We start from the raw sequence: 5,652 nt of genomic DNA on the forward strand, positions 1-5,652 counted from the left end.
ACTGTTGTGGCCTCTCCCATTGTGGAGCACAGGCTCCGGACGCGCGGGCTCAGCGGCCATGGCTCACGGGTCCAGCCGCTCCACGGCATGTGGGATCCTCCCGGACCGGGGCACAAACCCGTGTACCCTGCATCGGCAGGTGAACTCTCAAACACTGCGCCACCAGGGAAGCCCCCTAAGCTTCATTTTGAAAGCTTTAACTGTATTGGAAAAACTTGGAAAATGGCATCATTACATTTCCTAATTTTTCTCATCTGCTATGAAGAGAGCCCAGTGAATTAAATGTTATAAAAATTATGAGGCCTTTGTAAAATATTTCAGAAAATATGATATAAAGAGTGCCTAAATTTGGGTCTTCCATAGGTGTTATAATAAAGTCTAAATATGTATCAATAAAAAAAGCATGATGTATGACCCACAAGATCAATGATATGAATCATCAGTTGAGACACTGAATTAGAAATTGAATAAATACGTTCCTGAAGACTGAAAAGCCATAGCCTATCATGGAACAATCACTCATATTTCATAAATAGTGGTCTAATTTCACCAAAAGCTAAATTTCCATTTTAATAGTTGTCACAGTTCTCAGGAACAGTATTAAGTAAAGGATCCGAGGCTCCTCATAAATAATATAGCCAAAGAATTAGCCTATGGGCCTAATCCAGGCTTTCCTGGCCTCTCCTTCCCTCCGTTGCTCCTCAGGACATACTTCATTTTTACTGTTTCCCTCTTGATGTTAGATTATGCAATAGATGGTCAACAGCTATGGCTATTTTCTTAGCAGATAGCATCTTATGCTAGTTTAGGAATAATAGAGCAGGGATTTGAAAACTATAAGAGTAAAGATAAGAGACGAACCTGGCTGAGCTAGAGCAGAAGCTGAAAAGGGAAAAGACACAAAGGTAAGAAATAAAACAAGTCGCCCTGGAATGTGATCCATGTCTTACAGGGAAGAGAAACAAAGCCAAATAAATGACAGAGGAAAGTAGTATAAATGATGCAGGTTTGCACAATAGAAAAGCAAAAGGAATAAATATGGTCAAAAATGGAATTAAAGCCACAGCTGGAGGATAAGCATGAAATGTAAGAGGTGGGAAGAAGGCAGGAAGTAAAAGATAGAGGAGTTACTCATTCATTCCTCAAATACTTATAAACTGCTTCCTAAAAGCAGTTTATACTCCTGTGGACCCTGAGCGTTCAGTAATGAATGAAACAAAACCCTTACCCTCATGCGGTTGCCTCCTAAAAGAGGGATACAGTCAAAATGTAGGATAAATGTAAAACAAGATGCACTATTAGGTGCTGAAAGATATGAAGAATAAAAATAAAGCTGGAAGGGGAGTAATGATTGCAGGGGGTTGAGAGCAGTGAGTTATGATTTCATATAAGATGGCCAAGGAACGCCTCAGGAAGGAGATAGCAGTAGGGAAAAGCCTGAAGGAGGGAAGCGAGTGAGCTGTGTGGGTATCTGGCTGGGAGCCTCCCAGGTCCCCTTCCAGGAAAGGGGACACCAAGTTCACAGCCCTGAGGCAGGCACACGCCTGTAAGCGTGCAGGAAGCTGGTATAGGAAAGTGAAATAGGGAGGACAGTAGGAGAAGGTGAGGTCAGAGACAGAATGGGACCAGAATATGTAAGGCCTCATAGGCCACTGAGACTTTGTCTTTCCCACTTACAAGATGAGAAATCATTGAAGATTATTGAGTACACGAGTGACTGAATCTGTCTGGCTGCTGCTTTAAGAACAGACTGAAGAGGAGACAAGGATAGAAGCAGAGAAACTATCGAGGAGCGGATAGTCCAGAGTAGAGATGATGGTGGCTTGGACCAAGGTGGCAGGGGTGGAGGTGGGGAAAAATGGTCAGATTCTGGGTATGTTTTGAAGGAAGGAACAATAGGATTTCCTGAAGGATTAGATGTGGGTATGAGAGAAAGAGAATAATGAAGGATGATTCCAAGGATTTGGGTCGGGAAGAATGGAGTGAATGCTTTCTGACATTATAAAGACTTCAGGAGGAGCAGGTTTGGGGTAGAAATCGGGAGTTCAGTCCTAGACAAGTTACATTTGAGACTGACTAATGTCACCAAGGGAATAAGTGTGATAGAGAAGATTCAAGATCCAGGGTTAGAAAAGAGTGAAAGGAAAAGTAGGAAACAACAAGGCGAGGCAGTAGTACATTGGATGGAAAGTGGGCAGAAGGAATGTGGACACTGAACAGAGAGGAGGGGCAGTGATAGAGTGCGCAAGTATAGAAAACACCACTTGGGGATGTCAAGGTAGCTAAAGTGTTGCTGGGGATACAAGGAGAAGAGGGAAGTTGAGAAAATGGGAAATTGAAATGAAAGGCAGAAATTAATTTTTAAAATAAGCGCCGATGACTGATAATGAAAGTCAGAGAAAGTAACATCCATATGAAACCAAAGGGAAGAGAGACAGAAAGATCCTAGAGAGAAGTAAGAGATGGACATGGTAACAGGAGGGACATTGTTGAGAGGACCTGAAAGATGATGGTTTGGGAAGAGAAAATGATGATAAAAGCATGTGAGTGATCTGCAGGGGAAGCAGGAGGCAAATAAGATTCAAGATAGAGGTATGATGCAGAAGATGGAGAGACTGTGAAGAAAAGGGAAGAGGCTCACGAGAGAGTGACAGAAAGGGCAGAACAGGGTAAGAGCCCAGCACAGCCCCAAGAAGGTCCCCCTACCACAGTGCCTCCCCCCAGAGAAAATTACAGAAACATTGAACAAAGGTGTCTCCAAAGACAGTAGCCCTGGGTCTACACCAGTGTTCCTTTTTGCGTAAATGCCTTCTGTGCAGTGTAAGTTTAACCAGCCAGGAAAACAAATTTACCACACTGGGAGGGAAGTTTCGAGAAGAAACAGTACACGGCATAAGAGAAGAATGTACGAACCCTTGTACGTATTTTCCTGTTATTCAACTCTGATTGACTCAGGTCAGCCCATGGAATCCTGATTCTCACCTCCCACCAGCCCCACCCTCAGTGCATTGCTAAACTACTCCTGGGGCCACCTCTCAGTCTGAGGTTGCAATCGTTTTCTTTTTCATCTACTTCAGCTACACAGCTGCTCTTCACCTCTTGGATTCCTGAGAAAGCAAGGTCCTTTCTCACCAAAACCTTTAGATTTACCCTTATGATCGGATTAAAAGGCACCCTAAGCAGGCACTGCATAATCCAAATAGCAATTCACAATCCCCTTCTGCACTCACTGGCATCTCCATGACCTCTCTTCCCCTATAAAACCTCAAGACAAATGTCAGAGAGAAGTCCCAGTGCCCTCCCTAACTCATGTCTGCTCCAAGGGGTGGTCCTGTTCTTCCCAATCCTGCTATTTGTTCACATGTGTTTCTCTTTATTCTCAGGCCTTGAATCCTCTGTTTCTCTAGAACAGCTTTCTTCCACCTTCATGAAGCTCTTTGTTCTGTTCTTAAGTGATTTATGTCGATCTCATTTGTAGCCATGAACAGCTGATGGTAACTTCTTGTCCTGGACACCCCATTCCTTTTATTCATCTGTGTAATCACAGTATGAAAATCAAGAATTTTCACTGAAATAAACACCTATTCCATATACTGGTGGTTACCAGGTCAACTTTTGTTTCCTTTGTAATATTTTAGAGTTTCCCAGTCTCAGTTTCTCACTTTTCCCATGAAATCCTCCCTGAACTGCAGTAAGATTTTAATTAGCCTGTTAATTACTTGTGTATTTGTTCTTTTAAAATATTTACTTCCTAATTATGAGAGTATGATTATTTTATAAATTATTGTATTTTATATATTTATATTATAAAAGCTGAGAAAATATAGAAACATATAGATTGAAAGAATAAAGTTATCCATAATCTTACTACTCAGAAAATGTACTGTTTAATTTTGTCATATTACCCATATTCTAAGGATTTTATTTTATATAGTTGAGATCATTCTATATCTTGTTTTACACACCTGGCATTATATTACAAATATTTCCCCGTACTATTAAAATAATCTTCCTAAAGATGATTTTAATGATACTATATCACTCAACAATATAGAAATGTCATAATATAATTTCTTTAATTTTGACCTTCAAGATGGCTCCAATATTTTGAATATACAAGGACTAGTTCACAGAAGTGTAATTATTGAATCAAAGTATACAAGTAAATCTAATGTTATTGTTACAAATTAGCTTTCTAAAATAGTTTGATGAGCTGTCTCTCACACCAACAGCTTAAGGCTTCTTGCCTTGTCTTTACTGCCTCATAACAGATGCCTGGTTTCCCAAAGTAGAATGTAAGCCCCTTGAAGGTAAGACCTAAGTATCTTTTGCATCCTCTTTCCCAAGGTGAGGCACCTGGATGGCCTTGATACATGAGATGATTTTAGGTTAAACATAAATAATTCGTTTTTATTTGAACACTCTTGGAAAGCATTAGAAAAATATAACTAGCACATGAAATCTTTGATTTCACAAACATTATTTTTCAGGACAGATAAAAGCTTGCTTAGTAACCAAGTTACTAAGTAACTTGGTTGGGTTTCTGTCACTCACAACCATGGGTCCTATAACTAATGAAAACACCCATCCTGAACCACACGCTATCAGAACACTCTCACTTTCTAATGTATTATATTTATTTATTTTATTCCCCAAATAAGACTGAAAATTTAAGGGGAGAGGATAGTGTTTCATATATAATTCTGCAAATATTAATGCAATAAGTAATACATAATTGTTGAATAAATATATAAAAAGAGGAACATCAACTAGAAAAATATTAAGTGATAGCAGATTATACTTGGAGTTAGCCAAACTCATAAAAGCAGTACATGAATAACTAGTTTTGAACAGCACATCCATAGCCCTCAGCCAGACTGTATCAATCACTTTCCCACAAAATAGCCTTGAAGCCAGCATTTTGTAATTTTTTAATCACTGAAAATATTTTTATACATACATTCTAATCATTTAGAATATAAGAAGAGAAAGAAAACGAACAAAATTTGAGAACCTATATGCATTCCCATTTTATAACTGGCCTACAATGAAATATGTTAAAATGAAACCATGTATTCTGGGGGAGGATATTTCCAAAGTGTCTGCATTTCTAGTGACCCTTATTTTGTGTCATATTTTGAATTGACTGAATTGGGCACTTGCAGTTTATCTTCTATACCACAGAGACCCTTTCAGACCCTAGTATCCATGTATTATTGGTATTCCAGGTGGTAAAGTAAAATAATATAGCATTTATGCAAACACTGGACTTGAAGATAGCATTCCTCAAAATGTGGTCCAGAGGCCACCTGCCTTCCGATCAAGATGCTTATTAACAATGCAGATGCTGCACTCCCCCTCAGAGCTAATCAGGTGATTCTGATGTATTACTGGAGTCTAGAAACTACTGCTCAGAGGAGGAAAGGCTTAAAGTTTGAGAACTTCTGCCCACCTGATATAAACAAAATTTCTGGAACTCAGGGAAATCTTTACAAAATAGTCACCAAAAATTATAATGATACCATTGACTACCTATGATATCCAGCTTGTCATTAACCCCTCCATTCTTTTTTTTTTTTTTTTTTTTTTGCGATATTGGGGTATAATTGCTTTACAATGGTGTGTTAGTTTCTGCTTTATAACAGAGTGAGT

General features: G+C 39.2%; 1 protein-coding gene across 2 annotated transcripts in view; it reads left to right on the plus strand.

Annotated features, from left to right (window-relative positions):
- Nucleotides 1–5,652, plus strand: part of RASSF6 (Ras association domain family member 6) — a 48,122-nt gene that overhangs the window by 222 nt on the left and 42,248 nt on the right. The gene's annotated exons all lie outside the window — the stretch shown is intronic.

The sequence above is a fragment of the Lipotes vexillifer genome, unplaced genomic scaffold (assembly GCF_000442215.2).
Source record: "Lipotes vexillifer unplaced genomic scaffold, Lipotes_vexillifer_v1.1 scaffold1176, whole genome shotgun sequence".
NCBI classification, from domain to species: Eukaryota; Metazoa; Chordata; class Mammalia; order Artiodactyla; family Lipotidae; genus Lipotes; species Lipotes vexillifer.